Source organism: Scatophagus argus, chromosome 7 (genome assembly GCF_020382885.2).
Source record: "Scatophagus argus isolate fScaArg1 chromosome 7, fScaArg1.pri, whole genome shotgun sequence".
NCBI lineage: Eukaryota > Metazoa > Chordata > Actinopteri > Scatophagidae > Scatophagus > Scatophagus argus.
Genome location: NC_058499.1, coordinates 18,928,986 through 18,945,697, shown reverse-complemented (window position 1 = coordinate 18,945,697; position 16,712 = coordinate 18,928,986). Strand labels below are relative to the sequence as shown.

At 41.2% G+C, this 16,712-nt stretch overlaps 1 protein-coding gene across 1 annotated transcript in view; it reads right to left on the bottom strand.

Annotated features, from left to right (window-relative positions):
* Positions 1–16,712, bottom strand: part of tmtc2b (transmembrane O-mannosyltransferase targeting cadherins 2b) — a 90,210-nt gene that overhangs the window by 54,499 nt on the left and 18,999 nt on the right. The window lies entirely within an intron of this gene.

Below are 16,712 nucleotides of genomic sequence, written 5' to 3'. Positions count from 1 at the left end.
GACTGATGATGTACACAACCAGCATAAAGGTCAGGATCTGCTGTAATTAGGAGTGTATCAGGGCTGAATCTACTCTGTGCTCCTAATGAACAATTCTTCTATTCTACATTCTTGCACGTGATAGTTTGTGTCATTGCTGCATTACAGAAGCTCACTCTTAGGGTGTACAGTAACCACTTTCACCTTTGATTCTAAGCCACTGGCACCATAACTCAATTTTGTACCAGCTGCTCTGTAAATATCTTGTGAAATCAGATTTCTTCAAGCTGTAACCCATATATGCACTTCATCAAAACAAAATACATGCATAAATACAGGATCCATAGCTGAAATTACATTGTGTTTCTCTAACATTCTATTGCATATTGCAAATGTGCATGCACATAATGTGCACAAAACCAAAACAAACAAACAAAAAGACGCTCTAAAGATCTCACAAAAGGATCAAAGAGTTCAATGCTCTGTCCAGTTCATTCCCTAACTAAATGGAATAGATCATCAGGAGGGCTATTTGCATTGCTTCACTGGTGCAATCATACAGACTCACTCCATTTCATGCCACAATAGACAAGCAAACACTGATACACTGAGACTGGAGCGGGGCAGGCTCATCCAGCACCGCAGTGTGTGTTAGCTCGGTGAATACCCGTGCCTGCTGTTTAGCATCCCTGAACAGCCTTTTGTCCTGTACGGGGTGGGCACAGTAGGGCATGACCTGAATGCTGATCCCCAGAGCTAACCAGCCAGCGAGCCAACCAACCAGTAAGCCTATCCAGCCAACAAGGCTGACAGAGCAGGGATCCTGGCAACCCAGAAGTGTATCCCATGGTGTAAAGTTGCCAGGGGCATGTATGAGCCCTGCTCAATCCTCTCATGTCCACCAGAGGCCTTAAGGCTCCTGACCTGTTTGCTGAAGCTGTCTGGAAATTTGTCTCTATTACCCCCTGACCAAACAGACCAACTAGAACATAATTTACCAAATTAACACTTTAATGTTATTTTGTAGGCTAAAGAATCAGAAACTTAAATTCAACAGCTGCAGTTAATACAAATATAAACATCATTTAATTTCACTGTAGAATGCTCTATACCTAATGGCCGGAGATGTTGGTAGTGCTCTTTGTACTAAAGAAAATATTGAGGAGTCAATAGCATCTCGATCACTGTCAAAACCAAGAGCACTCTAACTGTCCAAAAGTCACCTTTTTCAAGCCAAGTGTAAAGTTGTGTGATGTTTATAGTCGATTCCAGGTGTAGGAGCCAATTACAGGAGCTGACTGTGCAGAGCAGAGCAGGGTGATATACACTCTGATTATTGCATCCAATAAATCTGTCAGCATGCGGATGGCTGCGCGAGACAGTGAGGAGCTGCTGGGTCACTCCTGTAGGCCTCTCTTATACACACACTTCCCTGTCGTTCTCAGGCATTAGCTCTTTTCTTTTCTTCGGTCCAAAGAGAAACTGTTGCTTTGTTGCCTTCACTACCTCTGCCTTCAAATGACTGCCTCATTGGGAAAGTGTGGTGGATAGTCAGAGGAAAGAGCATTCCACAGCTACGGCTCAAATGATTTCCATGAGAGTTATTTCACTCCTTGAGGGTGAAACTCACCCTGCACTTCTGCTTACTGACAGACAAGCACCTGACCTGAAAGAAAAAAAAGGAAACAAGACAAAGAGTCTACAGCTAGAGGCTCTATGAGGCCGTATTTGACCATAATGGTACGAGAGAATTACCAGTCATAATCCAGAGAGTAACCAACTCTCAAGGCAATCCATCCAGTAGTGGGGGATCATCTGGCAAAAATTCTGACATTATGATCCTCAGAGGCACACTAGTGTAGCCAGTAAAAACAGTCATATAGCTGAGAACAAATGATTTTGAAAAAATATTTAACAAAAGAGAACAATCTGATAATTAACTATTTACTAACTTTAGGAAGAAAAGATAAATCAGCCAAACACAACAATTCTTATAAACTTTAATATCATAATGACCACCTGATGGTCACCAAATTGACAAAAAAAAACAAACAAAAAAAACCCCAATAATTTCTGTGTCTTCTTAGGCTATTTAGCCAATTTAACACTAAAGTGGAAAATTTAACCAAAGAAGTTTTTATTAAATAAACGTCACAGTGCAACAAGAAACAAGAACAAGGTCTTTGTTCTCAAACTAGTTCTACCTCCATGTTTTCTCTCAGTCTGACCCATGTCTAATGCTGTGGTAGTCACCCAGGCTGTGTTTGGAGGGGGGCCACTCCACCGCACTCCACCACACTCCTCCTCTCAACAGGAGGGCTTTTGTCACGCTCTGACCTTTTCGGCCATGTGGTAATAAATTTGTTTGATTTGTTCCTCCTCTCCTGTTTAGAGTGCTTCTCTTTCACATGGAGAGGGCGATCAGTGCAGGGGAGGCTACTCTTTCTGGGTTTGTGGCCGTGTTGCATGCAAGACTCATCCATCCTGGTCCACCACAAGGCCATTCAAGCATTCTGGTTTGGGCCTGAAGGATGTTGACCCATGAAGAGGTTCAGTAAGACCTGCAACAGATGGAGGGAACCAGCAGACTGGGATGGAAAAATCTTGTGCAAGCCAGAGTTCAGATGCCTCTACAGAGAAGCAACCAACGAGTGAATGGTTTATCTGTCCAGCATTTGCCATTCTTTTTCCTCAAACCTTTTTGTATGGAGAGGCTTTTACAAGGCACAGCAGCCCTGAAGGATGAGCCTGAATCATGGCACATCAATGCAGAGGCCTCTGCTCACTGATGTTTATTGCATGGGGGCTTAGACGGAGGAAGAGCCTTTCGAGAATTCCAGTGGAGCAGAAAGGAGAAGACATCTTTAGTGCCTCAACCATCTTACATCTCCTGCATTTGAAACAGCTGTGTCTTGTCCCAGTTCTCCTTGCAGCTATGAGGCTCTTCTATTTAAATATGAAGATACCGCCTAAGTGCAAGAGGACTCAGGGAGTTTATCTTCCTGCAGACACTGTGACTATAGCGGCTATTTTCTAGCAGCCCTGAGCTATCAATCAAACTCAAACAAATGTGAGTGAGGACCAATCAGCTGAAGGCTTTAACAACACAAGAGAAACAAGGCAGATGGAGAACAGGAGAAAGACAATAGTTACCTTAGTCTTTGTTCATATCCATTATCATTAGCTTGATACATAAACCTTTAAAGCAAAGTTGCTCCAGCTTCTTTCTGAGGCAGCAACCAGAACACAGCATGAAAGCTGATTTGGTGAATTGGAACACACATACATACAAAAACAATCATTACTGAATGACAGCATTCAAGGATGCAGCTCTGGGTGATCTCATTAGATACTATCACAACAGGCCAGTGCTCTGCTCTCAGCCCAGCCTTTGGGGCTGCATTTGGGCTGCAGCTCCAGGCCCTAATTGAAGGCACATGTATCCAGCATACAAAGAGATTGAGAGCCCCCATTGACAGCCACATGACTCACGTGAGTGTGTGGAGGCTGTCAGTGCTAACATGGAGGAACAGGGTTTGGTGTTCCTTCAGGAATCAGCAAAATCTTTCTATAAGAAACTGCACTGAGGCACGTGATAGCTCATATTGCCGCCTCGTTAACTTTTGCTTGTTTCCACATAGTCAAGGCTGCTGTGAGCTGGTACACAGGAGGGAAATGAGGTTAAGACATGATGGTAATCTGGTATTTATTTTAACTTAAACTGGAAACTGAACACTAGGTGTGTTAAGGCTTATATGCTGCACAATTAGATGAAAGATTAGCAGTATGGTAGGCTAGGCATTGTTGAAATGTGTAACTAAATAAGTCATACTTCGAGAAGACTTAACCAGATGAATATTATAGGAAAGCAATAATAGGGAAAAGCAAAAATTAATATTTTGTACATTTCCATGACCTGAAGCTTGCTAATAATGCAAAATCAACCTGCCATCGCGTGACACAGCAATGCCTGGTAAACCTATAAACATGTCCAAAAGGAACCCAAATAGCCTCTTACGTGTTTTTAAATGCTTTGTCTTCCACATGGTGTCAATTTGCATTTTTGCAAAGGAGCTCATTTACGCATTTGAACTTTTATGGCCACCAAATCACACAAACCGCACCACCTCCGCAACCAGTGCCTGTGCTTTTTACAGACCTTGGATTTCCTCACTTAGTTTTCCACTTAAAAGCACAAAATCTCTCAAATACATAAATCAACAACAGTACTATCGTATCATAGTACACAAACTTTTCACCCGCTATTTCAGACAAACACAAAAACATAGGACTACATTGTTGGCACAATTTCCAGATTATTTATCCAGCTAACATACAAAATATACTAATCATAAAGGAAAGGAAATATCTGAAAAAAAGTGTGCAAATCAGACACTTTACTTTTAAAACTACAAATTCAATGTCCATATAGCTAATAACAGGTCTTTGTGCCCTGAATTGGTGAAAAATGCAAAAGCTCTTCCATTAAACGTAGTATTTCCTTTTTGTGTCATGTGCTCTCTGTTTTGTATTGTCACTCCTGTTATTGCACCACAAAACTTTCTGCAGCAAATCTCTTTCTCTGAGTCAATAACATTCAAAGGCAATTTTCTTCAGTTCCCATTGTCAGATTAAATTGAATTTCAAAGTAAGATACGGCAAAAGGTATGGTGCAACAGTCAGCACTATTGGATTTTCTAAAACCATTTGTTCAACACAGGCAACGGTGGGCTTACACAATGCCACATTCTCCATTATAGATAACACAAACATTTTCATATTAATAATAAAATAGCAAAAAACAAACATACTGTACATGCTGATGAAGCTGTATCATTAGCTTTGAATTACTACGGGATGAACTGAACAGAGTCAATTGGATAACGCGTGCAGTAATTGATTTGATAACACAACAGTCTATGCCTGCCCTGTCCTGAGGGCAGGCCTGATTGTTAAACAGACAGCTGCTTGTTTTCTTGCTCTTAATTGGCTGGAATAAATGATCAGAGTCACTTGACTCCACAGGGAGAGTGGCTCAATTTCCTTATGTCCCTTAGAGGCCTGTAATGAAAGTGAGAAATAGCCCTGGTATTGATGACACAGTGACCATACATATATGTTTTATGAAGTCTGAGGTACAAGTATACAAAATTCTACTACAAATGTGGATGTAAGGGCAGCATGCTGGTCTGAGAGGCTCATATTTTTTGGGTTCTAAAAGTTTGTATCACTAAAGTCTGATGTTACTGAGAGTTAGTGACAATAAAATGACACTCAGTAAAGCAGGTGGAAAATTTTACATAGGCCAAATATACAGTATATTATGAAAAGACACTAACCCAGCTCTGGAGATAGAAGTTTTTCAACTTACCAATACCTCAATAACTTATTGAACTTTGTAAAAACTGTGCCAAATACTACAAGGAGCAGAGTGACCTGAATGAGTGGAACAAGGAAAAAAAAAACAGGATTTTTTTTCAAGGCCCCTCCAAAGGTTTCCCAAGAGATACCACTTCCCTTTGATGTTTTCCCATACTGTACTCCTAGTTTGCGGCAAAACAACAAAGGACCATGTGGTGTGGAGGACTCATTACTTGAGTGGACCGGCATTAAGGACAGCATGTTACACTTCACTCTTGCAGGTCTGTGCAGGCAGCCTGGCAGCACCAACAAATCAATGCCATTTGTAAGGTAAACCAGAGCGAACTGAAGAATGATTTCATGAGGTACATAAAATGACAACCCTTTTGCAAAAAAGTTAAAACAGTTACAACAAAGTCTTAGAAGAAGGATGGGGATTAAATTGACATCATTACCATCCTATATGCCTCATGTTAATAAAGTGTCAGGGTGGTTCCATCACTATGGGTCTTGACAGAAGTTTTCTAAATTAGCAATGCCTCCAATATAATGAATGAAAGAAGAAAGAGACCTCCCTGACAATGTGTGCCAAACATCAAAACCCTCCATTCTCCAGATAAAAAGAAAAAAAAAAGGAAACTTAATAAGCCTGAGATATAAAGATTTATGGTTGCAAAGTCAGGCATGTTAGTGGACATGGAGACTTTGGGGCATATATTAAATTTTTATTGTAGTATCCAGACTTCTGACGCCTGTTTTTTGGCCCTTTAATTCAGTCAAGTATGATAAATATGTCTACAGGTTTGATCAAAAAAAGCCCTTTCTGGGATTCATGTGGTCTATGTTGGGGGGGTTACCCAACCACTGGGGACTGCTGAGACTGTGGTCTGCTCTGCATTGTTGAGTTGTCTGCAATTAAGCCATGCATGAGGTTTTAATTCACTGATAATTCTCGCATTTAATTTAGAGCAAGTTTTAGAAACTGCACCATGTAAACAACAATGCCTCACACGAAAAAAATGTTCATTAAACTTCTGAAAGCAAGAATCCCATTTAATTTTCCCTACACTTGAGGAAAAACAAGTGGGATTTCATTTAAATCTTGTATCCCAATGAATTCATCCACATCATCAGTTCAGCTCAATAAACTGCCCAAATCATCAGTAGAACCTCCAAACAACATGAAATCCAAAACCCCCTTTTCTCCTTCTTTACTTGGACACATTCACACTGACAGAAAGACATGCATTCATTGCATTTCTGGAATACTTGTTGGTGGCATATTGAAGGTGGAGTGAACAAAGCTGAGGGAGTGTACGCTGAGGCACCGGGCCCCCAGATAGGAGGACAAAGGGCCCAGCAGAGCTCAGGCAAAGTGAAAGGGGCTGGACAAAAGGCTGAGAAGACGAGCGCTTTATGGGCCGGTTAGAAGGAGAGGAGGCAGAACAAGGGGCCTGTGCCCACGCACCGAGGCCACGCAGGTCTTGGTGAACCGCCGAAGCAAAACCATGTGTGGTCCATTATCACACCCAGCAAGAAGTGAGCGCCACGCCTCCCTCAATAGGAAGACGGATGCCCCCTTGCTGGTTGCCCCAAAACCCAGTAAGAAAGGCACACGGAACAAAGACACCCGCCCCGTTGGGAGAGGGCCATTGAAAAGGTCACAGGAGCATGCCTGCATGGGTTTACTCTTCTTCAGAGGAGGACAATGGAGCTGACAGGTGTTGGAGGAAGACAGAAAAGAGGACAGGACGAGAGAAAGGGCATGGAAGGGTTTGAGTGGAGGTGGACGATGAGCTGAAAGAAAAGGGACGCTCTTCTGAGAAGCAAATGGCTTCCTGAGCGGAGCACAAGTATTTATGTCCTACATTTTGAGTTGGTTTGTTTATTGACGGAGCAAACAATGGAACCCTCCAGAGTAAACATGGTGCTGTTAAATTGGTTAACAGTTATAGACAGAAATGTAGTCAACAGAACCGTCTATTGTTTGCATTTATCTGTTTATAATGACGCCCAACACACAACCGCCCTAAAAGTCATTTAACAAACATGTCAATATTTTCAGCCTCACACATTCAGGCAGAGGGACTTGTCATAACATGAATATAAAGCCATGACTCATCCTTCCGTTTATCCATTTGTCTTCATCTGAACTGACTGCAGCCGTAGCCGCAGCCGTCGGGAGCAGGAAACAGATGGAGCCATGTCCTTCATCAGATCAGAAAACCAGGGAGGCAGTTCAGGCCCTTCAGCGCCTCATCTGCGGGCTCTGAAAACTTGCAGCCTCTGTCTACGTCAGCTGCTCTCTGCACTGTTTCCAGGTCAGCTGCCAAAAGGGGGCAGGGAGCAGGCAGCAACTCTTCACAGGAAACCTTTCTTTAAGGAATTAGGGTCAGCGGCTCTGTTCCGTTGACCTCCCGAGTACTCAGGATCAGAGATCAGGGGAGAATGGAAGGAAGAACGGGAAGACACGTACGTCATTCCGTGTCCCCTCCCATCCCATCTTCGGTGAGCAGGGCTCTTACACAAGAGGCTTTAGAGCTGCATTATCTGCTACTAACAGCAGATGAGAAAGGGGTTCAGAGAGCAGCAGGCTGGAGATGCCATTCATCAGACACTACAATCCTTGTCCTGGATGTCCAGCAGGCTATATCTCACAACTGTCACTACACATCTGTCAGCGCTGAGCATGCGTGGTATATAAACATGCACACCTCAAACAGCACTCAGGAGGTTACAGTCTGTGATGGATGCCTGGGATGTGCTCGAAAGGCTTAACAGTACTCCTGTTTCCATGCAACGGACCGTGTGTTTGAAATCAGCTCAGATAAGGCTAAATAAACTGCAACACGGAGAATGTTTTTTGCTCCTGGACAGAGTGCTGGGTCTCATCGTGGTAAAATATGATCATTAATGTTACACCTCTGTAAAAGCTACATTCTTTTTCAAATCCAGGCTGTTCTCACGGTAGCATTTAAGTGACAAAATGAACAAGTCAGTCTAACAGCGCATTGACACTGTGAGTAACAAGATCAACAAGTCACCAGGGAGCCATTCATTTCTTATACAGAGTTGAGGGAGCAGGGATCCTAAGCTTGTGAAAGAAGCCTGCAGGCTTGAAAAAGCTACCATGTATGAACCTTTCACAGATATCAGCCCTTAACAGCCCGACAGATCTTCTTGTTTAAAAGAAAATTTTGACAGCTTCTTTTTATTTTGAAAAAAGGGATCTTGTGTTGTTTATTTTCCTAATTATTGCTAGAACTGGATGGTAAATGGACCAAGCCAATATATCAGTCAATATTAAAATCTGTGTATATGCCAATAAATAACAAGAAATTGAAGAACTGAAATGACAGCTGAGATAATTTAGGAACAGTGTCTCTATCTATCTATCTATCTATCTATCTATCTATCTATCTATCTCTGTCTCTCTATAGAGAGAGATAGTTTATTTAATGTGCATGTAAGAATTTCAGTTCAGCTTTAATTGAAGTATTTCCTGTTTCACTTCTTCAAGAAGACAGACATCAGAGGTGAGGACTGTCGTCTCTTTGGGCAAACAGGATCTTAGGGAAACTTTCATAAGAGGCCTTTTTGATAAGGTCTCTAAAGTCAGAAACACTATTTACAAAAATTGGTGTCGGAAAAGCAGATTCTGGCCAGTATGACAACGCAGTGTGTCCCCACATCCTTGCTGCTGGACCACCTTGTTCCGCCCTCAGAAGAAAACAACCCATCTGGCTCACATTGTGGACACACTGTGAAAACAGAGGTGGTGAGCACTGATGAGACCAACATTAGAACATCTGTAAGGGAAATATCACCATAACAGTTTAGTGGCTTTGTCTGTTAAATTGTGTGGTCAACCAGTTTAACTGTCCTGATGTGTAGAGTTAATTTTTCCAGAACCAGAAAAACACAGAAACAATATTTGGTTAACAAACGAGATGCAGTAAACAGGCATTGTGTAACATCGCTATGGGTGTGACCACCCAGGTCCAGCATCTGGGATCTTGTCTGGAAATGAGTCAAACACAATCCAGCACTGTGCAACACAAAGACAACCCACATGTTCTTCCTGTGGTGCAAAATCAAACCTCTTCCCTCTAACATAAATATAACACATCAAAAATATCACACAGTCTTTCATCATCAGGCCAAATATGGAGGGGAAACAATCATTTTATGGTATGTGCCAACATGTAGACTAATTTCCAAATATCTAGGGAGACCGAAGAGGAACAACAATGTGATCGCTGCCAAGAAGCTTTTATTCTAATTCTGTATCCAGCAAGTCCAGCGTGCTAACCTTTGCTGCAGAAAATCCCTCAGCTTATTTCTCAGCAGAGTGTTTGAATTATCCTGGAGTACAGCATGTCACTCCATCAAGACAAGAACACTGAAGCACGTAAAACAGAGCCAGCTATGGTGAAGCCCTCCACACAATCTGTCTGGCCAAAGACAAGGTGATAAGTTCATCCTTTTTCAGTCTCCTTCGCTCGCCGTCACCTCATCACCAGATAAAGACCAGATCCAGATGTAAATTGATAGAAGAGATCAAAGATGTTTGAGTTGTTCGGGCCAGAAATACAATCTGAAGTGAAAGTTGTTCTCCAAACATTGGCCAAGTAACAAACTGTCATTTCTGGTATGTGCTACTGAATATAATTGGCTGGAAAGCCCTTCACAAAGGTATATTTTTTATCTTGCTACACCTTCAGCTATATTTCATGCATAACCCTCAGGCATATACAGAATATTAATAAATCAAGACAAAAAACATTTAGAGTGCTGCTTTTGGATGATTCCTACACCCTAGGGAGTAACTTGTTATTGCAGGTGGCCCCTTGCAAGCCCAGTGTTCCTTTTCAAGTATCCCAAATTAAGAAAACAAAGGCTCGCAGATTTGAAATGCAGCTTTGCTCTGCACAGAAAGCATCAAATACAGAGAAATGCCGCTCAGAATGATTAAATAAAATTTAAAAAAAATAAAAATATTTAAACAGTTTTTGCTGCCTAAGATCAGGCTGATGCCATGGCTTATGAGCCAAACACTTTGCATAAGTAAATTCACAGAAGTAGATTAGTCTGTTTCTCCCATAATCCCTTTGTTGACCAGAAGAAGGGATTTGTGGGTCAAGCCTGAGGGGGTTGAGTGGGTTCACTCTGTGTCCACCTACAGCAGTATGGCGAGAGAAGCTATGATGCTTTGAGCAGACATGTAGGCAAAGCCTCCGTGCCTTGGTGCCCCTCCCCCACCAACACACACTCAGACCTAGACACACATCCAGACACACTCACACATGCATACATCTTCCCTCAGACAGACTAGGAACAAACCATAATGGCACAATGACCTACAAACCACAGCCCCACAGGAATTATTCACAAGCTTTTACATCAGATTCTATTAAAAGTCAGCTGCTGCAGCAGTGCGGGAGGGGCGGGGGCATGTTCCCCACCCCTCCGTGAGCCCATTCATTCACACACCATCATATAATGAGCTCAGGACGAAACAAAACATATTCATGCTAAACACTTCTGCTTTGTTCCCAATGTACTGTATAATGATCATGCAGTAGAATATACTGCAATACATCTCAAAAAGTCCTAAAAAGACAACACTGAAAAGTTGTAAGCAGCACAAAAAGCAATAGAAGAAAAAACAGATGGCGAAGGAAATTTTATTTTTCATAGGCTGGTGATGATGTCAGAAGTCTCAAAATAACACGAGCATAAAGGATAAACTTGTCAGCCTCACAAATACTATTCAATTTCCTATATAATCCATATAATGTTTTTTCACGTGGAGTTATTAGTATAAATACAGATCTTATTAAGATTATGTGTAAGTATAATTTAAGTAATTAGCCTAACTAAACTGAAGTTGAGGGTAATTTGAGATAAGGACCTTGCAGTAAAAAAACTTTCACATAACAGATAAACCAGTACGCAGTAAACTGTGAAGACTCATGAAGATAAGAGTTATTCATCGTGACTCGGACATTTACCACAGCAGCAGCTACAGCTGGGAGCAAGGTAAAACCTCTGTCATGTTTCTTATCTCCTTTCAAGACGTGTAATGCAGAATGAAACCTAAATGAGTTCAGTAAAGTTACCACTGTGTTATAAGGCAGAAAGAAAACATTATGTAAACAGCTTTACATTTTTCCTCTACTTTCTGTTTATGAATGTTACATCAGTGATGGTGATAAGTTTTTGTACTGCAATTATGCTACCAGAATCTCTTGAAATATTATCCCAAGAGACCGTCCTGGTTTGAGAAACTTCAATTCAGTTTATTTATATAGCGCCAATTCACAACAAAAGTTATCTCATGACATTTTCCAATTAGAGAGGGTCCAGACCATACCCTTTAATTAAATTTTATAATCATGGTTGCTGTGTGGTTCTAGGTGAGAATAGTGTAAAGCTTTCAGTGTGCTAATAATTTGGCATTAAAACAAACAAACAAAAAAAAAAAAAAAATCGAAATCTAAACAAACATTAAAAATGGAACTACAGTGGATAGTTACTGCTTAAGATCTTACAAAATAGTTTTCATTAATATGTATAAGTAATAAAACAATGTCATTTACAATACATAAACTGGCAGTGCAACAGGAAACAATTAACACTTTTACAGCTTTTTTAATTCCAGCTGTGTGCCTGTTTTAGAAGTTCTTCATAGAGGAATCACGAATCAAAGCAGCTTGTTCACAGGAGAATTTAAACAGTGTATGAAATGTCAGCAATCCTAAATCACTCAGTGAACTGTGCCTGCCTTCAAGGTTTTCTGAAATTGATAATTTCCACAACAAACCACAGAGCATCTTAGGTTGCCAATCACTGGTCCAAGAAATATTGTGCTTGTGATTCCATTTCCTCACTGAATGGAGAAAAAGTAGCACTAGTGGTGAAAAAACAAAAGCATCTGCACAGCAATGAAGCAACTTGCATACAAACAGCCTAATTCCTCTTGTTTTCGGTGATCTGATGGACCACCTGTTAGACTCGATGCTCATTAGGCTGGAGACTGGGAGGCCGCCACGGGGCTGTTCTATCAAACAGCCAGACTCATCCTAGAGGAATCCGGCTGTAAAACGTACTCTCGCTGGGAAATCACTCAGATGAGCTTATAAAAGACACACACAAGCATTTACTCACACGAGATCACACACACAGGCCCAGTATGCAAACAAACATACACTGTTGAATTTGAACTGCTTACCAGTGAATGCAGCAGCAATCACTATCACCAGTCCTAAAGGATTCAAAAGCCCATTATGCAGTGGGTTGGTATTTGATTTTCTGTTTGGGTGGCTACAGCGTGACAAGTTGCGGGTGAAAACAGATTATCGCACCAGGGAGTAAGAAATGACTTCTGTCAGTACACAACGGATGATGTTTTGTAAACAATTTGCTATCCCATTCTTCTGATGGTGTACAATATAAGTCATCACTCTATCAGTCTAATAACTGAAACTGCTAAACATAGTGATCATACCTCACCACACACACTTTAACTCCACTAACAGCGCAGAGGCTGCAATTTAGGAAAAAGACAGCAGTCTTTTGTGTACCCAGAAATCCTCTCACTAGAGCGAACAGATGATGCCACCCTCACCTCAGATATTTCTAGGTGTTAAACAAGCCTATGCTGTTTCTTAACATCGTTGGGGGCTGGGCTCTTTTCTGTTTACGTGGCTCTTATTGGGCAGCAGCAGTTTGGGGAGGACATTGGGCCTCCCACAAACTATTTTGAGTCCCGGGATCGGGTTACACTGTTTTACATGAACACGGGAAGTTTTTCCAGGGGTAATGAGAATCTGTGCCAGCCCTGAAAAGTGCAAAGCACACTCAGCAGGCCCCAGGGGCAGACAAAACAGCATTAAGTATTAAGGCTGCTTAAATGGAAAGAAATTCACTGTGTCAACCCAATTTCCTCACGAAGGAGCAAGGAAGCCATAATCTCAAAAATAGCATCTTGGCAGAAGGTGTATGTTCATCTTGCTATCAGTGCTAGGGTGGTAATAACCAGTGAGGTAATAGTGAGGTGCTGAGAAGTTACACTGGCCCTGGATTGTGATTCTCTGATTCACAGGAGCAGATCAGGAGTGATCAAATATTCAAGACCACCATGGGAATAAATAAACGTCCATCCTTACTCATCTGCTGTAGCAGCTTACTATAGTCCAGAATAGCAACGTGATGTACAAGATAAGCTGTTTGGTGCTGAAAGGATTAGTCAAATGACTATAAACTATAAATAAGCTGCCAGCTATTTTGATAAATGATGGCCATTAATGAAACACAAATGTCAAACATTTATTTTCTTTCCAAATTCTCAAATGTGACGCTTTCCAGCTTTCAAATGTATACATGACTTCAAATTTTAAATTCTTACTTAGACAAAATGAACAGTTTCACTTCAACAGATTAATTGATGAAGAAAATAGTGATAAATTGCAGTCCTGAAGCTTAAAAATAATCTACAGCCAGTGTAAATGTCAATGTTAGCATGTTCACATGCTCTCATTGACAATGCTTGCATTATGATGCTTAGCATGTGCACAGTTTACTACATTCACAATGTAAGTTTGGTGTGTTAGTATGCTAACGACATGCTTAAGTATAGGACAAAGTTAAATTCAAACCAGATGATGGTGCTCGAGAAAAAAATCAGAGGATCAACAAAATGATCACAGTGATGCCTTTACTAAATTTCATGGGTCACCCAATAGTTGCTGAGATATGCACACAGAGCAGTGAAAGGAAAAAAATAAATAAATAAAAATTCATACATGAAAGTAAATAATGATACTGCTGGTAACCAGTTTTCTCTCAGGCAGTACATATAATGCCTTGTAAATGTAAATGTCTTGAGTTCTTCCAGAATAACACCTGCCTGTGACGTCTTTATGGCTATTTGTGGCACAGTCTCTTAACTGCCAAGCTAAGATGCTCAGCAAATCCTTCAATTGGTGCAATCAGACAGTTGCGTGGGAGTGGGTTTATGTTTACGCATCTCAAGTGTACCGCCAGTACAAATCGGCAACAGTGAGCTCTTAATTCTCTGATGTACTTAATTAGGGGCAAACTGGAGGCTTGATGACCAAATGATGGACCAACCAACCAAAAGACCCACAAAGACACACTGCCAGAAAAGAGACGGATCAAGTAAGACACAGCTGCATGCAGATGTGAACAAAGTGGAGGGGTTTAATTATATGAACCTGCTTACAAGTCAAAGCACTGATAACAAAGTTCAGAGGAGGACAGACCTTCTCAGAGGAAAGATTTACCGGCCTGTTTGACTGAGAAGAAGTTGGTGAATTAATAGTGGGAGGAAGGAGTCATTTCAGCCTCTACTGAGTGAGCCATATGCAATCCAGAATTATGATTAGGTTGACCATTTTTGGCTGCATACCACATTCTCTAGCTGTGCTCCCTCTTAGATCATGAAACGCAGGTGCAGAGCAATACATTTATCTTACTGATATTACAACTTTTTTTCACTGGACACTTTTTTAGCCATGCTAGCAGCCTGGCTCTGTCAAAATTGTTTGATCAGAACATTGGTCCCCTACATTATTCAAGACTAGATTGGGAAGACTGAAGATGAAACTGGATATTCATGGTTGCAGATTGATGAATCATACAGATTTCAGTTGACTTTATCTCATGCTCCAACAAATATAAGGATTTATGGTTCAGAGTGAAATCTCACAACAATTACTATATGGATTAGTGGGACATTTGCTACAGATATTTCAAGAACATTGTAAAACTTTAGTGATTACCCTGACTGTTCATCATTGTGTCATCATTAGCTCCAAAGACAAACTTGCCACTGCTTTGGTTTGTGACTAGCTATGAGCAAAACTCCCATCAACCTCAGCAGTAATTTGTGTTAAGTGCTAGTCAGCAAACATGAAGATGCGAACAGGCTAGGGTAAGATGAAGGTGAACTGCCGAACATCAGCATGTTAGCGCTGCTGCTGGGTGCCTGTTAGCATGTTGATGTTTGTTGTTAGCATTTAGCTTGACGCACTGCTGCTAATTACAGCCTCACAGAGTCACTAGCATGGCTGTAGTTGCTTAATGAATGATTTTATGTTGAATTAATTCATGAAAATTGCTTTCAACACTTTCTGTCACCAATTAATTGAGTAATCATTTCAGCAATAACGGCAAACTACTTCATAACAAAGACACAATCACACCAAGCTCACGCTTCTGAGCTATTTTTGGTCTCAGTGCAAAGGGCAAAATAGAAGAGGACCAATTTTTTTGTTTTGTTCACCAACTCAGATAATCAATATGACTATTGTCCTCTGACAACAACGGCAGTGTAACAAATGACTCATAGCTCCAGGCGATTCACCACATATCTGTTGGGAGTAAAGACAAAATAAAGTGTTTATCTGTCTGTTCAGCTACTCATAATTCATCTACTAGAGGTCATATCCCAAAAGTAGTGCTGATTGTTGCCACAGAATAATAAAATCACTTGCAGCAGAGGCGAAGTACAAGACCCTACTCTCTGTCATGCCTCTTATTCAAAAGCAACAGAGTGCAGTACTGGATTATTTACTGAGCAGATATTAAAAATTCAAGTCATGCAAGCTGGGTTAAAATGCTACACAGTGCACACATTTAGTCCAGTTCAGTAGCCAAAGGCTTAGCCAGACTCTTGGATTTGTGAAGGAAACACACACATAAGCGCTTTGGAGTGTCAACTGGCAGCTGTGGAACATCCAGAAGAGCCACCAGGAAAAGCCTTCTCAACTATCACTCAAAAATGAAGGGAAGAAGGAATTCATGATGATCTGTCACTTCTCTATCACACTGAAACTATGCTTTATGGTGAAGGACACAGGGAGAGGGATATACACCCACACTGAAACACAAATCAGCAGTGTGAAGGCATATATTGTCCTCTGCACCACCTTCCTCCTCATCAGTTCTGTTATTCTTAGGGTCTGCTTTGTGGTCTGCAAGTGAGGGACCTTCAGTGAGGCCTTCAGCAGCAGCACTCAAGGTGTACTCACAAGTTTTTATGAGGTGCAATGTAAGCCGTTATTCCCCTAACCCTTGAGCTGCCTTTCCTGAGGGTGAGGAATTCTCTCTAAATTCCAAAGAAAAATACTTGTATATGGATTTTTATGGCTTGAAAAGTGTACTTGCAGTTTGACCTATCCCCTCTTTTGGCTGAGGAAAGCTACACTGTAAGGTATTACTACCAAAGACTGCACTGCACGGATTCTATGCTTTACATGTAAAAAGATGAACAAAGCACTACGGTCGGTTTCAAAGTCAGAGACACAACCCAGGAAATACAACAGGCTCACACTGTCTCCACATCC